The following is a 20,375-nucleotide window of genomic DNA, read 5'->3' as shown; positions in this document are numbered from 1 at the left end:
TAATTAATGCAGCAATCCTTTTTAAATGAATGTTTATAAGCACTTAGGTGAATATATTCTGTCCAGAAATTGATTGTATATGGGGTTCAAATCACTGCCCATAGTAGGCAGAGGAGAAATGGGTAACAACCCCCAGGGCGGAACACAGGGCTCTCCAGAATCATGAAGTGAACTGGGCTCCTCGGTCGCTGATGATCCTGACTGGTAGCCCATGGAGCCGGAAAATGTGCTGGATGAATTGCTGGGCTAACAGTGCTGCCGACGGAAGCCCTGGCAGGGGAACGAAGTGTGCCATACGGGAGAACCGGTCTACCACCACCCAAATCACAGTGTGCCCCAGGGAGCGGGGAAGATCCGTAATGAAATCCATAGACAATTCCTCCCAGGGGACGGCTAGAATGGGCAAGGGCTGCAGATCCCCCCAGGGGCGCCCCACAACAGACTTGGTCCGGGCACAGGTGGGGCAGGTCGTGACAAACTGAAGGATATCTTGGTTCATACGAGGCCATCGGTACTGTCGAGAAATCAGACGGAGGGTTTTTTGAAACCCAAAGTGTCCGGCCCATACAGATGAATGTCCCCAGTGCATTACTTTTTCCCGGTTCTGCGGAGGTACGAATTCCCGCGTTGGGGTGACCCCACCTCGGGCCGCACAGAGGCAAGCCGGATCCTACATAGGATGAGGTTCCTCAATATCCTCTGGAACTTCGAAGGCTCTGGAGAGGGAGTCCGCAGGGGTATTCTGCGCAGCCGACCGGAACACAAGTTGAAACCGGAACCTGGCGAAGAACAACGACCAGCGGGCTGCCATGGATTCAGCCTTTGGGCCTCCTGCAGATGCAAGAGATTCTTGTGATCCGTGATCACTGTAAATCGATGCTCTGCCCCTTCCAGCAGATGTCTCCACTTTTGCAGGGCTAACTTCAAAGCCAGCAGTTCTCTATCTTCTACAGTGTAATTGCGTTCCACTGGGGAAAACTTTCGGGAGAAGAAAAACAGGGTTGACGCCGGCCCTTGGCGTTAACTTGAGAGAGGACTGCCCCGGCGCCCAAAGCAGAGGCGTCCACCTCTACCACAAAAGGTTTGTCCGGATCCGGGGCCTGAAGGATGGGAGCGGATTCAAATGCTTTCTTCAACTGACTGAACGCCGTTTGCGCCTCAACCGGCCAGTTCCTAACATCTGCATGCTTCTTAGTGAGCGCTGTCAGCCGGGCTGTCAATTGAGAATAATGGGGAATAAATTGACGGTAGTAATTAGCAAACCCCAGGACCGTTGCAGCGCCTTCAGGCCTTGGGGTTGGGGCCACTTCCGGATAGCGCGGAGTTTGTCTGGATCCATTCGCAGACCCCCAGGTAATAGAATATGTCCCAAAAAAAGGCAGAGTCTGCTGGTGAAAGAGCATTTGCTGAGTTTGGCAAACAAGCGATACTGCCGCAAGCGCTGGAGGACGGTCCAAACGTGGGCCACATGCTCCTGGGTATCTTTGGAAAAAATCAGGATGTCGGCTAGGTATACAATTACCGTAAAATAAAGCAGGTCTTCAAGGCCGAAGTTCATGAACCTCTGGAACACCGCTGGAGAGTTGCACAGGCCGAAGGGCATCACCCGGTATTCAAAGTGCCCCTCATGCGTATTAAACGCAGTTTTCCATTCGTCCCCCTGCCGGATATGGACCAAGTTGTAGGCTCCACGGAGGTCCAATTTGGTGAAGATCTGGGCCCACTGCAGCCGATCAAACAACTCTGGAATAAGGGGCAGAGGATATCGGTCTTTTACGGTGATGGCATTTTAAGCCCCGGTAGTCGATGCAGGGCCTCAAGGAGCCATCTTTCTTGGTCACAAAAAGAATCCTGCTCCGGCAGGGGACGTGGAGGGGCGAATGAACCCTTTCTGGAGATTCTCCCGGATGTAAGCTTGCATGACCTTTGATTCCTCTCGGGACAGTGTACAGAGTCGGCCCCGCGGTGGCATCTTGCCGGTCATCAGATTGATAGCGCAATCAAAGGACCGATGTGGGGGTAGCACATCCGCTTCCAAGGGATTCAATCCATGTGTTCAACACATCAGCGAAATCCCGGTACTCTTCTGGCAGAGCAGCTTGACAGACTGGCACAGTGCTAGGAGTGGCCACTACCGCGGGGCAGCTGGATTCCCGACCCTTCAAACAGGTCTCTTTGAGTAGGGACTGTCTTTCTTCTATGTTTGTGCAGCGCTGCGTATGCCTTGTAGCGCTATAGAAATGCTAAATAGTAGTAGTAGTAGTAGGCGCCACCCCAGGCTTGAATCTTCCCTAAAGTCTAATCTATGACAGGTGTGTGCCGCCGTAACCAGGGCAGGCCCAGTACCACGGGATGAATGGTACGGGGCAAAATCAGAAATTGAGCCTCCTCACGGTGGTCTTCCCCCACCTGGAGCCCCAAAAATGGAGTCACCTCAGTGATAGGCTGGGGTAACACTGTTCCCTGGATGGACGTCACTTGCAAAGCGGGCCGATAGGGCAGTATAGGCCATCCCATCTGCCGCAGGAGTTCCTGACAAATAAAATTTCCCCCGGCCCGGAATCCAATAAAGCTCGGGTGTGAACCACCGTCTCCTGCCACCGCAAGAGAGAGTAATCAGATTGTCTGGTAGGGGATTAGAGTGCCCCAAGACCCCTCCCCTCAGGGCACCTTGGGAGTGGCGTTTTCCGGCCGTGCGGGGCAAGAGCTGATGAAGTGACCGGCCTCGCCGCAATACAGGCAAAGGCCGCCCCGAAGGCCCCCTTCCCTAACCAAAAAGGCTCAGAATCCTACCCATTACCATGATTGACTAGAGGGGGGCACATACAGAGAGTAAACCCATTGACCATATTTCCCTCCCAACCTCGTCTTCCGTGTCACCAAAAGAAGAAACTCCCATTCAACCCTGTTGAATGCTTTTTTTCGCATCAATGGCCACACACATAGCCTTAAGTTTATCTTGATGAATCCATTCTATCAAATTAACTGCCCTCTGAACATTATCCCCCAGTTTGGTCACAGTGCACCAATTTGGGCATTTATTTTTCCAGTCGAGATGCTAATACCGTCGCAAAAAGTTTCATGTTGGTATTTGAGTGCAATGGGGCGATAGCTAGAACACTGTGAGGCATCCTTACTGGGTTTAGAGAGCATCACCACCCTTGCCTTTTACATGCTACTGGGTAGCAGAACCCCTCCCTTTTAGAATTAAATAATTTAGACACAAAAAGGGCCAAAACTCTGTATAGTCTTGTTTTGTTCCCTCCAGATATCCACTAACTTCCATTTAGCCAGAAGGGCACGAAGGCTTCTACTGTCTTTGGTATAAGCCCTGGACCCTTTATGAGATGAATCCAAAGGCCCAATAGTGCAATCAAAATCCCATGCAATAAAAAAGACCCCCATCTCCAGGTAGTAGAAATGTTTTAAATGCTTTCTCAAAAAATTTATCCTTTGATTCCGTTGGGGCATACAAATTTAAAATTGCAAGAGTCACATCATCTACTCTCCCCTTGATACAAATAACTATCCCTTCCTCATCTGTTTTAGAATCACATAAAACAAATGGAAGCATGTTCCTAATCAGAAGCGTGTTCATAATCAGAATAACTACACCTCTTTTTTTTTTTTTTTTTCCCCTGAGGAAAAGTAAACCTCTCCCCATCCCCCTCTTTTTAATTTAATCGATTTTTCTGGGGTAAGCTTAGTTTCTTGCAATAATGCAATGTCGATATGCTCATTTTTTAGAACTTCCAGAATCTGTTTCCATTGAACAGGACTATTCAGCCCCCTAACATTCCAGGATACAAATTTTGTGTGTTCTATAGGCATTAGGAAAATCCTCTACATCACATGCTGCGCTCAACTGTGCAATTACTATAATCCTTCATCTCAGCCAGCCATCCTGTAATAGCCAGAAGTTCCTTCCACACTCAGTCATCCATCTCCAACCACATTCCATCAATGCATCCCACCCTCTACCCCTTCCTCCCCAAACCTCCCATGCCCAACAACCTGACAAACCTGTCTATCCCCTACTAAGTAACCTCCAATCCCTGTCCTAACAGTGAAAACAGTTCTGTCAGTATAAAGCTGCCAACATTGTAGAGTAGAAGAATTAACACATCAACATTCTAAGATTTAGTAAGCACCTAACTTTGTAGCATATTGGGGGCCAAGCAGATCAGGTAGCACCATTATAGTATTCATCTGCTGCCCTGCGTAAGCCGATCACCAGTCATTGTGCATACCTCCCCATTTTTCCAAACCCTATAAAACAAACCTCCATTCCAGGTGGGAATAAACTGTCACGAGATCTCCATCCATTGGGAACTGCTGCCAAGGCCTCCATCCACCACATGTGCAGTTTGCTCTAGCAGTAGGCAGAGCCTTCCTCTGCATTGGAGGAGTTGTCTCCCTCTGACAATTCACTGCTCCTGGCTGATATCCTCAAGCTGCACATTGAAGCTCCAGTATGCTGATCAGCCCAGTTGTTGGAGAGCTCAGCCAGACCCAGCCTGTGTGTGCCGCCCCTTTCCTCCGTTCTTTTTGGCAGTGCACTCCATCTTAATCGCTAAGGTGAGGTCCTCTGTGACTGACTTCTCGCAGGCAGTGCCACAGCGCCATCTTGTCCAAGGGTTCTCAGAAAAGATTTTACATCTTTAGTTGTGGAGAGAAACCAGCGTTTGTCTTCTACTAAAACCATCAACCGTCTGGATACCACAAACCAACCTGGTATCCCTTAGCTTGCAAGTCCTGCTTGTATCCCTAGAGTTCTTTCCACTTATGGATAGTTTTCCAGACATAGATCTGGATAGACACAAATTTCCATATTGTTATACTGGGCTTTCTTGTCTTTGCAGACATCTGGATACTAGACGAATTTTACAATTATAGCTCTCGGAGGCAGGCGTAACTCCCTGTGCACCCGCTCAATTTTGTAGGAGGAGAACTAGGCAAATCCGAGAAGCAGGTCAGCAATAACTTTTTTCAATAGATCGCTGAAGATGTTTCTTCTGTACCTTCTGGCACTCCCACAATCCGAATACTGGTCCTTCTATTCCCATTCTCCTGGTCCTCAACCTAATCCTGCAACATCTTCATTCTCTGCAAAATTCACACCCGGTCACTGCAATCCCCAGCCGCTGCTTCCTCCGAGTCCATAATGCGCGACTCTGTTGCATCCATGCGTGCAGCCAGTATAGAGAGCTTGTCTTTTAATTTATCCACACAACTCAAGATCTCAGCCTTGGAGGGTTCAATCTCCAAAAATAATACACTGCCACCTGTCTGAAATGAGAACAGTGTGTTCTGTAGCGGCCACAGATGAACCTGGGCTGTTCTTTCCACCACTTCCTGCCATCACACACTCTTTGTGGGCCCTTAGAGGCTTTGCTGAGTACATGTCTTTGATCGAGGTAGATACTTCGGGTTTAAGTTGTTTTGGCATATCATTACCACCCCCAATCTAATTCTGTTCTACTGCTACTTTCGGGAGCACTAAAAAAACTCGATTTAACAGATCTCCGAGGGGGGAATTTAGGACGGGAATAACGGAGCTCCCTCGAGCATGTCCGATCCCCATGCGTCCCAACAGAAGTCCAATAATGCAAATATGGAAGTAAAACTGCCGTGCTAAAACTATCAGAGTAGAGCTAGATAGTGCCGTAATTGAAAAAAAAATTTTTTTAGACCAAGTCTTCTACATGTAACTCAAAGTTAGACCTGAAACAATTATAACCTCCTATACTTTTGAATGACCTTCAATCACTAATATCTCACCTATTCCAGTTCCAAACATTTCACTGGCAACATCTCATAGTCCCAAACCAAACACTTTAATCTATTCAATTAAAAAAATAACCTTAGCCCAATTATCAATTTTAACAACAATCTTTTTCAAGAATCTTCAAACTTTTCCTGGCTTCACAAAAAGAAAAATATCGTCAGCATACGAACAGATCAATACTCCCAAAGTAGGCAATATAATTTCCATTGAACTTAAATAGATATTAAACAAAGAGGGTGATAATGGTGACCTTTGGGGATCTTCACAATCTGCATTCCACTCTGAGGATATCTTAGAATCCTTTCTTAAGCTACAAATGATCATTTTTAAAAGTTCTTTAAAATTGTCTCATTCATTCTGCTAGTGGTTAGGGTGGTGGACTTTGGTCCTAGGGAACTGAGTTCGATTCCCACTTCAGGCACAGGCAGCTCCTTGTGACTCTGGGCAAGTCACTTAACCCTCCATTGCCCCATGTAAGCCGCATTGAGCCTGCCATGAGTGGGAAAGTGTGGGGTACAAATGTAACAAAAAAACAAAAAAAAAATCATGATTCACCACATCAAAAGCAGCTGAAATATCAATTGCAATAGAATATTTGCTTTCCCTGAGAACAACCTAATTTCTGTTACCATTTCCAGCAGCAAGTTTCAGTACTATGTTATGAAGTTTTGAAGAACTTGACAGGGGCTTAAAGGGGGGTCGGTGGAGGCCTGGGGTGAGTTACTGGACATGGAGGGGAGGATAGGGGGGGCAAAGGAGAATCACTGGACATGGAGGGGAGGGGAGAGAGGAGAAATCCAGTAGTGCTTCTCATTCATGTGTTTAATAAATGTATATCCCGCCTATTGTTTCTCTTGATTTGTTGCATATTCTTGATTCCAGTGGCCTCCCACTCATGATCTACACAGTCATTGGAGCCACTAAGCCTACTCAATCACAGAGTTAATTATTAACAACTAGTAAAAAAGGCCCGTTTCTGACACAAATGAACGGCGCTAGCAAGGTTTTCCTCGGAGTGTGTATGTTTGAGAAAGTGTATGTGAGAGTGACTGTGAGAGAGAGAGAAGAGTAATGTGTGAGTGTGTGTGTGTGTGAGAGAGAGAGAGAGTGAGTCTGGGTGTGAGTGTGTCTGTGAGAGAGTATGTGTGTGAGAATGAGAGTTTGTGCAAGTGCATATGCGAGACACAGTGTGAGAGAGAGTGGTTTTCACACAGATACAGTGTGTGCGAGAGAAAGAGTGTGTGTGAGACACAGACTCTCTGTGGAGACTGAGTGTATGAGACTAAGAGAGTGTGTGAGTGACTGTGTGACACATAGAGAGTGAATGTGATACAGTGTGAGAGAGAGTGTGTTGAAAGTGAAAGAGAGAAAGACATTGACTGTGAGAGAGAGAGTGTGTGTGTGTGACAGAGATACCTTCCCCCTCTCTGGTGTCAGGCCCCCCTCCCTCCCTCTCTCTGGTGTCAGGCCCCCTCTCTCTGGTGTCTGAGTGTTACTGTGCAGGACGCTGAGCTCTGACTGTGCTTCAAGGAACTGACCAATCCTATTTAATAGAATGCACCTCCAGCATTCTGAAGCCGAGAACCTTGTGTGGTTGGTCACTTCTGCTTGTGACGAACCCGGAAGTACATGATGTCAATTCAGGAGATGGATACAGAGAGCAGGAATGCCTCAGCCATGCAGTCAGCTTCAGAATGTTGGAGGTGCGTTTTATTATATAGGATAAATTCAATAAGTTTAGCAAACATGCTTGCCACAGGTCTATAGTTCTCGGTCTGTCTAAGACCGATAATGCCGGTAATGCCCCTAGACTGCTCCAACATTGCTAAGATAGTGCTAGGTATGAGCTGTTTCTACTTAAGTAGAGTGAATATTGACCCTCTATGGTTTTTAGTAATATAGGGGATCCTAAAACTCCCTTCTCACTTACTATTTACCTAAGTGCTTTCACAGGTATTTAACCAGTGTTATAATAGAGATGCATAGGGAGAGAAACATCTGTTAGCATTGAAACTAAAAGATTCTTTCTTCTTTAGCTCTCCTACAAAGAAGGTAGCTGGGGTCATGGATGGACGTCCCCCAGGCATTAGGAAGAGTGGGCAAAGATGAGTTCTAGGAGTTCCCAGAGAGGTCTAAAAACCAGAGCTGGACTTTGTGAGAGGAAAGTGAGATCTAAGAACTCTGGAGTCTACAGTAGAGATTACCAGTGTTGTTCAAAGTACTGGGTCAAAGTACATAAGTAAAAGTAGTATTAGACAGATCTGCCCCCATTGGTCAGGTATAGGTGTTAACATAAGGCATGCCAAATCAAGGGGCTAACTCCCAGCATTTAAATGGAATTAACAAACACTGTCAGCCAGACCACTATGTCAGATGGTACCGTCTTAAGTAAATAAGAAGGACACATGTCTAAGTAGTAGATTTATTAGAGAACCTCTGAAGGTAAGTATTTATAGTATTTTTCATTGAGCTTCCAAAATCATTCCCTATCCCCCCTCTCCTGCAATTGTGCTACCACTGATAATCACGTTCAGTCTCAATGAGACTTTGCCTAATAATGTTTATTTTAGTACAAAAATAATTCACAACTCATTTGCCGTAAGCTGTTATGTCATGTGAAATCATCTGTACCTTAACAGTTATTGTCAATGAGTTAAAATGTGAAAAAAGTGTTTTGATGAATTTTTCTGAGCAACTGGAAACAGGAAACTACGTCACAGGAAGGTGGGACACTGAGAGGGAACGAAGGGAAGGCAGGAGGAGGCGAGCCTAGTCCTCTCACTAACGCCGGCGCTGCGACTTCACGTAAAAAAAAATAATAAAAGATTTAAACGCGTCGTGGGGGATTGGGGCTGTCTGGACGCTAAGGCAGGCAGGTGGAGCTGGGGCGCTGGAACTTGACAGGGGGCTAAAAGGGGGGTTAGGTTGGAGGCCTGGGGTGAGGTACTGGACATGGAGGGGGAGGATAGGGGGGGCAAAAGGAGATACTGGGACATGGAGGGGAGGGCAGGGGAGGGGAGAGAGGAGGAAATCGTCTGTACATAGATCGGGAGGAGGGGAGGGCAGAGGAGAATAGCTGGATCATGGAGGGCAGGGGAGAGAGGAGAAATCGCTGGAAATGGATGGGAGGAGAGGGCAGGGGGAGAGAAGAGAGGAGAAATCACTGGACATAGATGGGAGGGGAGGGCAGAGGAGAATCGCTGGACAGGGAGGGGAGGGCAGGGCAGTGGAGAATCGCTGGACATGGAGGGCAGGGGAGAGAGGAGGAATCGCTGGACATGGATGGGAGGAGAGGGCAGGGGAGAGAAGAGAGGAGAAATCACTGGATATGGGAGGGGAGGTCAGTGGAGAATCGCTGGATTGGACATGGAGGGCAGGGGAGAGAGGAGAATCGCTGGACACAGATGGGGGGGCAGAGGAGAATCTGGACATGGATGGGAAGAGAGGGTTAGGGGAGAGAGCAGAGTTTCTGGACATGGATGGATGGAGGGAAGGGCAGGAGAAATGCTGGACATGGATGGAGTGGAAGGAAGACAGGAAGGAGATGCACACGGATGGAGGGGAAGAGAGGAGAAATGCTGGACATGGATCGAGTGGAGGGCAGGGAAGAGAGGAGAAATGTTGGGAGGGAAGGAAAGAGATGCACATGGTTGGCGGGGAAGGGAGAGAGGAGAAATACTGGGACAGGGATGGAGGGGAGGGAAGACAGGACGTAGATGCACATGGATGGAGTGGAGGGGGAGAGGAGAAATGCTGGACATGGATGTAGGGGAGGAAAGACAGAGGAGGAGATGCACATGGATTTAGGGGAGAGAGGAGAAATTTTGGACATGGATGGAGGGGAGGAGAGAGAGTTGAAATGCTGGACATGGATGGAGGGGAGGGAAGAGAGAAGAAGTGGGATGAACATGGATGGAGGGGGAGAGGAAAATGCTGGGCGTGATGGAGAGAGGAAGGAGATGCATACTGACAAGGTGAGGGAAAGGGAAAAAGTGGAGAAAATCTACACATGGATGATAGGCAAAAGCTGAATCCACTCTATACCTCCTCCAGTCAAGTCCGCAGAGGACCAGCTTTTACCTATGGATGTAGGGGCAAGAAATCAAGGAGGAAAGTAAAGAAATAAATGGAAAGGAAGCCCTGGAAACAGAGTTAAGGGATCAGATAAAGAGCCTCAGAATCAGAGACTAGGACCAACATGTTCAGAATAACAGTCACCGGACAACAAAGGTAGAAAAAATCATTTTATTTTCATTTAGTGTGTTAGAAGGTGTCCAATCTGAGAATTTACATCTGCTGTCTTATTTTGCACTGTGTATACTAGAGCTGTAACAGCTTATAGAAATTATTATAATGAAAAAAAATCACAAGTTATTGTTGCTCCTATACTGGTATAGTATTTTTAATGATATTGCTTATATGCGCCATGGCTGATATAAGGGGTGTGTCTACTGTGGGTGTGGGCTACCATAGGGGCAGGGCAATGGATGGTGGCCCCACCAATAATGAATACCGGTACCTTTTTTTCTACAAAAAAAAACACTGCATGTAGTTAAACTACTACAAGAAAAATGTAGTTAACCAGGTAGTTAAACAATAAAGCAATTAATGAAATAGAACTTTGTAGCATGCACACAATACAGCTAGTCAGACATTGAGAAAAAGGATCTATGGAATTGTCAAGGCCATCTCAGCTTAACCTTCGCCTTCTGGAAAGAGAGCAGATAGTTCATGTGCTGCCATCATAGCATCCAAAGTTTCAACTGTTGTATGAGCATTTGGAAACGGATTTATCTAGTGTCTCCAAAGGAGTCCACCTGGATTCCAGCAGAAGGTAAATTCTTCTCTTTTCTTGATCCAGTAGTGCTTCTCATTCATGTGTTTAATAAATATATATCCCGCCTATTGTTTCTCTTGATTTGTTGCATATTCTTGATTTCCAGTGGCCTCCCACTCATGATCTACACAGTCATTGGAGCCACTAAGCCTTTCAACTTAACATTTATGACCCTTCTTTTTAAAGGCATCCTGTAAAATATCAATCCCTACACTGTCTCCCTTCTTTGCTATGCTTTCCTTGTAGTCTCTGCTCTGTTTCATAATCTTCTTGTATTCCCATGTCCTTGCTGTTTTCACTGTCTGTTTCTTGCACCCTTTCCTTGGAACAAGCTTCAAAAGGCTTCATCCCTATTTTTATTCTGAGTTAGACATAAGAATCACTTACTATATCTAATCACTTATTTTCCTCTCTCTTGAATTCCTTGCCACTTCTCATTTACTTTGCACAGTTTAAAATTAAAGCTGAAATAAAATAACTAAATAATGTGCAGCGGCTTCCACAACACCATACCCGCGGCCATCGGAGAACAGTGCTATATAATGCCTAGCAGTATGTTTCAATGTCTTCAGTCTTTTGGTTTCATGGCAATATTATGATTTAGGTTTTAAGATCACATTTTGTCTTATCCACAGTCAGTACCCAGATGTCCTTCAGTGCTTGGATCTGCCCATTGTGTCTGATGTTGACTGCAAAGCATCTTATCCTAGCAAAATCACGAAGAATATGTTCTGTGCTGGTTTCTTGCATGGAGGTAAAGACTCATGCCAGGTAAGACGGGGAAGCTAAATAAACCCAAAAGCTTATCAACATTAAAATAAAAGCCATTATTATACATTCAAAAGTATACAATGTGCACAATAGTAACATGTATATGCACATTTTTCAGGTCTATGTGCTAATTATGTACTGTGTAATAAAACACATCAGAATGAAGGTTTAAACAGAAACCTTTTTTGATGCAGTAGCATTAGTTGGCATCAATTTATTTATTTATTAGAATTTATTAACTGCCTTTATGAAGAGATTCACCCAAGGCAGTGTACAGCAGGTACAGTTTAACATAAAGTTTACAATTTAATAGCATAACAATAGTAAAATTACCAAATATAAACATAAATACAATCAATGAAGAAAACTTGGAAACAGCAAATTGAAACCTAATAATAGGACTAACATGAAACAGTATCAAAAATATACCATTTAACAGCACTACAGAACAATCATATAACAAAATGTTAACTGTCAGTACAATACAAACAGTGCTATAATACACAACATGGAAGAACATTCCCAAACAACATAGATATAATACAATGTCAGTAAACTCTATTTTATTTGTTTTAAATATTTCTTTCAAAAACTAAGGGAATAATTTTATAAACATCTTGAACATGAAGAATTTTATACACTCAAGAAGATGTTTATAAAATGGCCCCAGTGAGTGAATTACAGTAGGCACTCAGAAAACATGGCACTTATTTCGCTTCAATTTCTACTGACTTTTTCCAAGATATTCAGATTTGAGGAAATTCTATAAGAAGTGGACATCACCTTTTAGTCATGCTGATGCTGCCTGGTGATAGCCTATTTTACAATGGTCTCTAGGCACCCAGATTCTGTTATAGAATAATAGGGTAACCTGGCATTGGCACATCTTACCTGTAGGCATGTGGAATTACACCTGCCATAGACCCAGTTTAACTGGGCACTACTAACTACAGTGAGGGCTTGTGTACCTTTTGTAGTATTCAATTATTTATGTGCATAACTAGGATGCACGCCCATGCTCCACTGACATGGTTGCTTCCCTTGCATTTGGGCACTATACCATTTGTGCACACCCTTACAGAATAGTATTTATGGATCTTAAGCCGCAGGTGCTAATTTGTGTCCAGTTATTTGTGTAAAAGGGTGTGACCATTGTGTGCCTTATTAATGAATTGCCCTTATTGAAATTTTTATTCATTGATTTTTCAGAGTTTATGATCTCTAATGATCCTGTGATAATTTACATAAGGTTGATAGTAGCATTTACTTACTAGAAAAAAATGATTACTGGTTAAGTTTCTGCTCTATCCTAACTCTGCCCCTGAACCACCCATAAACTAGCTGGTTTTGGCATAGGTGGTGAGAAACAATACTCAGCAGCACTATCCAGTTACGGTGCTGCTGATTATCCCCAGATAGCCTCTCCTGGCGTTTGAATTGCTTTGAATATCAACCCCTAGTTAAAAAGCAGAGGCAGTACCTGGAATAGAAGGAATAATGGCAAAATTCTACAAGGCGTGTTTAGATACATTAATGGATACAACTAAAAAGAACTGCTTAATTCCATGAGAGTAGGAGAAAGGATGCCACCCAATATTAAAAGAAGAAAAAGAACCACATTGTTACCCAATATTAAAAGAAGAGAATGAACCACAGAGTGTATCTTATATTACAGTGACAGCAGCGTACCAAGGGCAGAGCGGTCCACCCCGGGTGGACGCTGCTGGAGGGGTGAAGTGAACAGCCGTGCGCCTGTCGGCTCCGCTGGTTCCCTGCTCCCTCTGCCCCGGAACAGGTTACTTCCTGTTCCGGGGCAGAGGGAGCAGGCAGCCAGCGGAGCCAAGAGCCGTGCAGCTGCTCCCAGCAGGTAAGAAGGCACCCCGGAGGGGGGGGGGGGGTTGATGCGCCAGGGGGGGGGGTGTCATTGCTTAACACTTTACTCTTTCTGCACTTATCTTGGCTCTATATTTTGTTCCCCTCTATAGTTTTTCCCAGAAGTGTTCCACTTGTTTAATGCATTAGTTTTCAAGCTGCATTATAACTATATTGTGCACTGTAATGTGACTTACAGTAATACAACTTGTATTAGTGCTCTTTTGCAAAGGCAAATAAAACATCGACTTACAGTGAACAACACCGTGAGCTGAGTTATTACTGGAAGAGTAATGCCAGCAAAAGCCACTGCTCAATGCTCCTGATCAGTATCAAAGGGCCTGCCTATGATGTCCTGGTGCCCTGATCAAGACACCCAACTGGGCATTCCCCATTTTGCACCCTCCCCAGCTCCTCTGCACCTATCTCAGTTGTCCCCGGCAGGAGTGCTCCCTTGTCAGCAGCAGGATCAAAATGGTGCCAGTGACCCTTAGCAGTAGTCTCATGGTTTCCATATAAGGGTTTTTTGCTACTTCTAGGGGTCACCAGTGCCATTTTGATCCCTCTACTGGCAAAAGCAACAGCAACTAAGGATTACTTCTGCCCAGGACCAACCAGACCTCCACGAGTGGTGAGGGGGTCTGAATTGGGGGGTATGCCTTGATCAGGGAGGTCTAGATTGAGGGAATTCCTTGATTGGGCAGCTGGGGTTGGGATTAGAAAGGTGCCCTGATTGTGAAGTGAGGAGGATTGGGATCGAGGGGGTCCCTTGATTGGAGGGGTTCTGGATTGAGGGACCAAAACAGCAAAAGCAGGCCTATTCAGATGCTGGCTGAGCACCTAGGGTCATGACTTTGCAGCCTGATACTCCTGGGATGGTGGAATAATACTACTTGTGAGATGTCTCACAAGTAGTGATAATCAGTACCATAGGAGTCAGTAACCTGTAATACTAGCTACCGCTGGTTGCTGACTTTCCCCAGCGTACACACATGCTCCTCCCCCAGCACATCCTCCTCCCCCAGCACACACCACCACAGAAAGCCAATGATGTGGCTAACAAGCCTACATCCCCTTCCCCTCCCCTCCCCAATGATGTGCCTACTTCCCCCCTCCACCTTCCCTCTAGGATGCACCTCTCCCACCCCTCCTAAGCAGCCGGGGATGGCCTGGGCCTTGCTGCAGCCAATTCTGTGTCCGTCCTCCCATGGGGACTCCCATTGTCCTTACTGGATCCTACTGCCTCGGCTGCCCCCTGAAAATCAGACCACCGGGTTAGCTAGGTGTCCGCCCCACTGGCCTGGGGTGCTGAGGTTCCCAGCAGCTGCATGTACCTGTTTGGCAGGTGGTGGTTGCAGCTCAGTAGCTGAGGCAGCACTGGTGCACGCCTGTTTGGATTCAATGGTGGCAGGTGGATGATCAAGTGCCTACTGCATAGATGTCAGTGCCGTGGTGTACACTCTGAGATCCTGCAAGAGACCCAGAAGCTGCTGGCCACATATTTGGGCTGCCTGCCGGCTGTCTTCTTCTATTGCCCACAGAAGCTGTGCACATTGGTGCTAGACCTCCACACCCCTTCCTGGAGCAGCTGCATGTACCTACTTATTGTTTTAAAACTGAAACAATGAGACTGTGGAGGAAATGTGCAACTTTGAATGTCCCGGAGACTCCCACAACCAGTCCTCCCTGTGCAATTGTTGGGACATGGCCCCTGATCATCAGCATTTAAGTATAATCCTCTGGCAGGGCCGTGCCTAGGGTCTCTGGCACCCCCCTGCAGACTATCAGTTGGCGCCCCTACCCCCCGTGAAAATGATCACGCCCCCCCCCCCCCCCCCCCGGTGAAAATGATCGCTCACCACTTGCCACACTGACAGGAATTGTCAGCAATATTCTTAGAAACAAATTGCTATACATTGCAAAATAAGATAGCAGATGTAAATTCTCAAAGTGGACATATTCCAAACGCTAGACAAAAATAAACTGAACCCCCAAGATGCCAGACTCTGCATACAATGCAACACCACAGAAACAGAAAATGTCCCCTAGTACTGTGCAAAATATAAAGACTGCAGATGTAAATTTGAAAAAAACTAACAAGAACCAATCACCACTTTACAAATTAACAAATAGAAATAAAACAAATATAGAAAATAAAATAATACCATTTTATTGGACTAATACATTTAGCTTTCAGAGGCCAAAACATCCTTCCTCAGGTCAATACAGTATAGTGCTGTTACAGTATCCTATCCTGACCTGAGGAAGGGGGTTTTGTTCTCCGAAAGTTAGTCAAAATGTATTAAAATTAGTCCAATAAAAAGATTACCTATTATAAACATTTATTAACACAGCTACAATACTACTATATCCTAAAGCAAAAAAATAAAAGTAAATATTTTATTTACAGTTTGTTGTCTCTGGTTTCTGCTTTCCTCATCTTCTTTTCACTGTCTTCCTTCCTTCCATCCAGCATCTGTCTTTGTTCTCTCTCTGAAAGGCAAAACACACAGTGGATCCAAAAAAGTCCTCTCACAATGAGTGTCTTCCTGAACAAGGTCTTTATTGACAGTAGCAGAAAGTAGCAGAAATGACCCGACACGTGACGTGTTTCGGCCGTGAGGCCTGCGTCAGGGGTCTATAAAATAATATAATATACAAAGACATGCATAAAAATACAATTATAATTAAAAACATGAATAAAAACTTGAACATCCATATACAATTTCTTGTACAAATTTAGACAAATAAAACATCAGAATGAAAGATGCAAAGTATATATAATAAAAATATATGATAAAAATATAAGAGTATATGACGTCAGAAGAAGGCGGGACACTGAGGGAACCAAGAGCGCGGTGGGGGCGATGCGCCCCGGGTGTCAGCGGGTGGGGGGTGCGCCGCTCCCGCTGCTCCCACCCTACCTTCTTTTAAAAAAGAAATCAGTAAAGCGGCGTGGCAGGCGGCGCAGCTTCGCGTCTGCCCTGCTTGTAAAACAAGTAGATCTCCTCGTCGGGCCTTCGCTCACTGGGTCCCGCCCTCGAGGAAATAGGAAGTTACCTCAGAGGAGGGCGGGACCCAGTGAGCGAAGGCCCGACGAGGAGATCTACTTGTTTTACAAGCAGGGCAGACGCGAAGCTGCGCCGCCTGCCACGCCGCTTTACTGATTTCTTTTTTAAAAGAAGGTAGGGTGGGAGCAGCGGGAGCGGAGCACCCCCCCCCCCCACCCACTGTCATCTCGACGGAGCTGGTAGTCGGGTCGGATCAGGGGTGCCCAGATGACAGAAGGGAATGGGGTGGGGAGCCCAGATGGGAGAAGGGGATGGGGAGGGGAGTCCAGATGACAGAAGGGGATGGGATGGGGTGCCCAGATGGGGAGGGGAGCCCAGATGACAGAAGGGGATGGGGAGGGGAGCCCAGATGACAGAAGGGGATGGGAGCCCAGATGACAGAAGGGGATGGGGAGGGGAGCCCAGATGACAGAAGGGGATGGGGAGGGGAGCCTAGATGACAGAAGGGGATGGGAGCCCAGATGACAGAAGGGGATGGGGAGGGGAGCCCAGATGGCAGAAGGGGATGGGGTGGGGAGCCCAGATGACAGAAGGGGATGGGGTGGGGTGCCCAGATGACAGAAGGGGAGGGGAGCCCAGATGGCAGAAGGGGATGGGGTGGGGTGCCCAGATGACAGAAGGGGATGGGGTGGGGAGCCCAGATGGCAGAAGGGGATGGGGTGCCCAGATGGGAGAAGGGGATGGGGTGCCCAGATGGGAGAAGGGGATGGGGAGGGGAGGGGAGCCCAGATGGGGTCTGGGGCTGAAAGGGGAGGCCCTAATGCAAGGCATGTGGATGAAGGGAGCTGGAGCTGGAACTGGGGGCTGAAAAGGAGGGTAGGTGGGATAAGGGGGCTAGTACTGGGACTGGGGGCTGAAAAAGGGACAAGAGCTGAAACTGGGGGGACTGGGGGCTGAAAAGAAGACAGGGAGAAGTGGCTGGGGCTGAAGCTTGGGACTAGTGAGAGAAAAGGGCTGGGTTTGAAATTGGGGGCTGAAAAGGGGACAGGGAGAAGTGGCTGGGGGCCGAAGCTCAAGACTGGTGGGAGAAAAGGGCTAGGGCTGAAACTGGGGACTGGTGGGATAGTGGGGCTGGAACTGGGGGCTGAAAAAAAGGGGCAGAGAGAGGGGACAGATCCTAGATGGAAGGGGGAGTGAGAGGGAGGGCAGACCTTAGATGGATGGGAGAGGGAGGGCAAATGGTGGATTGAGCGGACAGAGAGAAAGGGCAGACAGTGGATGGAAGCGATAGAAAGGGCAGACAGTGAATGGAAGGGGGAGAGAGAGGGCAGACAGGGGCAGATGGTGGATGGAAGGTGCTGAGATACAGGGCAGATGTAGATGGAAGGGGCAGGGAGAGAGGGCAGACATTGGATGAAGGGGATAGCAGAGAGGGCAGACACTGGATGGCAGAGAGAGAACAAAGACAGATGCTGGATGGAAGGAAGGAAGACAGTGAAAAGAAGATGAGGAAAGCAGAAACCAGAGACAACAAACTGTAAATAAAATATTTACTTTTATTTTTTGCTTTAGGATATAGTAGTATTGTAGCTGTGTTAATAAATGTTTATAATAGGTAATCTTTTTATTGGACTAATTTTAATACATTTTGACTAACTTTCGGAGAACAAAACCCCCTTCCTCAGGTCAGGATAGGATACTGTAACAGCACTATACTGTATTGACCTGAGGAAGGATGTTTGGCCTCTGAAAGCTAAATGTATTAGTCCAATAAAATGGTATTATTTTATTTTCTATATTTGTTTTATTTCTATTTGTTAATTTGTAAAGTGGTGATTGGTTCTTGTTAGTTTTTTTCAAATTTACATCTGCAGTCTTTATATTTTGCACAGTACTAGGGGACATTTCTGTTTCTGTGGTGTTGCATTGTATGCAGAGTCTGGCATCTTGGGGGTTCAGTTTAATTTTTGTCTAGCGTTTGGAATATGTCCACTTTGAGAATTTACATCTGCTATCTTATTTTGCAATGTATAGCAATTTGTTTCTAAGAATATTGCTGACAATTCCTGTCAGTGTGGCAAGTGGTGAGCGATCATTTTCACCGGGGGGGGGGGGGGGGTGATCATTTTCACGGGGGGTAGGGGCGCCAACTGATAGTCTGCAGGGGGGCGCCAGAGACCCTAGGCAAGGCCCTGTCCAGCATGTCCTATATGATCCATATTAACAGACTGGTTTAAGCTGGTGTGCTTACAATGTTACTAACCAAGGACATAGGCTCCAAAAGACTTTGTGGAAAGGCCCAGGCCTCATGATCACATAAAGAACAATGGACAAAGGCCTATTCAGTGTCTGCATGTCCGTGGCAAAGCCTATAATGCAGTACATTAGAAATCCATGAAAGGATGGTTGTGATGCAATCAAAGTTTGGTTCATAGGCCTCAGTTAGGCTAATGCAGACCTTATGCACACAAACTGCTATGGACCGTTCATAAGTATTTGTAAATAAATGAATAAATAAAATATCACTACAGAGTTAAGGTGGATCCTGAGAAGTATACACGGGGATTTAATATATTAAATGGTTAAAGATTCCCTGCAACACCAGCCTATCAATCTGTAGGGAGATTTACTTTGAAAACTGACTTTCATGGCTGCAGGGAGTTTGACTTGGCTTCCTAAATAATGACTATTTTCTAATTTCATCATTGAAGAGGGAATGTCATTCAGAAGAAGGTCATTTACAATATACGTTTTGCCTATGATTTGGAAGCACTACACTTTCAGATTATAAAACACTGCTAACCTGCTTTCTGATATGCTGAAATATTTATTTAACAATACAATCTTCTGTTTGCTGTAGGGAGACTCTGGAGGCCCTCTGCTCTGTAATGGTGAATTGATGGGTGTGGTGTCCTGGGGTCAGGGATGTGCCCAGAAGAACTATCCTGGAGTTTACACCAAAGTCTGCAATTATATTCCTTGGATAGAAAACATGATTGAAAATTATTAAGTAACACAAATCTGACAAACTTTAAATTATAAGAGGCACAAAGAAGCCTAATTCTTGACTCTTTTCAGTTATTAAAATAATTAATAGCCAGTCTCTTTAAATTAGAATACTGATGATGGCTGAACACTGAGTGAAAAATACAGTGGGGGAAATAAGTATTTGATCCCTTGCTGATTTTGTAAGTTTGCCCACTGACAAAGACATGAGCAGCCCATAATTGAAGGGTAGGTTATTGGTAACAGTGAGAGATAGCACATCACAAATTAAATCCGGAAAATCACATTGTGGAAAGTATATGAATTTATTTGCATTCTGCAGAGGGAAATAAGTATTTGATCCCCCACCAACCAGTAAGAGATCTGGCCCCTACAGACCAGGTAGATGCTCCAAATCAACTCGTTACCTGCATGACAGACAGCTGTCGGCAATGGTCACCTGTATGAAAGACACCTGTCCACAGACTCAGTGAATCAGTCAGACTCTAACCTCTACAAAATGGCCAAGAGCAAGGAGCTGTCTAAGGATGTCAGGGACAAGATCATACACCTGCACAAGGCTGGAATGGGCTACAAAACCATCAGTAAGACGCTGGGCGAGAAGGAGACAACTGTTGGTGCCATAGTAAGAAAATGGAAGAAGTACAAAATGACTGTCAATCGACAAAGATCTGGGGCTCCACGCAAAATCTCACCTCGTGGGGTATCCTTGATCATGAGGAAGGTTAGAAATCAGCCTACAACTACAAGGGGGGAACTTGTCAATGATCTCAAGGCAGCTGGGACCACTGTCACCACGAAAACCATTGGTAACACATTACGACATAACGGATTGCAATCCTGCAGTGCCCGCAAGGTCCCCCTGCTCCGGAAGGCACATGTGACGGCCCGTCTGAAGTTTGCCAGTGAACACCTGGATGATGCCGAGAGTGATTGGGAGAAGGTGCTGTGGTCAGATGAGACAAAAATTGAGCTCTTTGGCATGAACTCAACTCGCCGTGTTTGGAGGAAGAGAAATGCTGCCTATGACCCAAAGAACACCGTCCCCACTGTCAAGCATGGAGGTGGAAATGTTATGTTTTGGGGGTGT

The 20,375-nt window shown here is 46.0% G+C and overlaps 1 pseudogene; it reads left to right on the top strand.

Annotated features, from left to right (window-relative positions):
- Positions 1–19,414, top strand: part of LOC115476627 — a 78,676-nt pseudogene extending 59,262 nt beyond the window's left edge.
- The last annotated feature ends 961 nt before the right edge of the window (positions 19,415–20,375 follow it).

Source organism: Microcaecilia unicolor, chromosome 8 (genome assembly GCF_901765095.1).
Source record: "Microcaecilia unicolor chromosome 8, aMicUni1.1, whole genome shotgun sequence".
NCBI classification, from domain to species: domain Eukaryota; kingdom Metazoa; phylum Chordata; class Amphibia; order Gymnophiona; family Siphonopidae; genus Microcaecilia; species Microcaecilia unicolor.
Note: the sequence above shows the minus strand (reverse complement) of the source record. Positions and strands in the feature narration are given on the sequence as shown.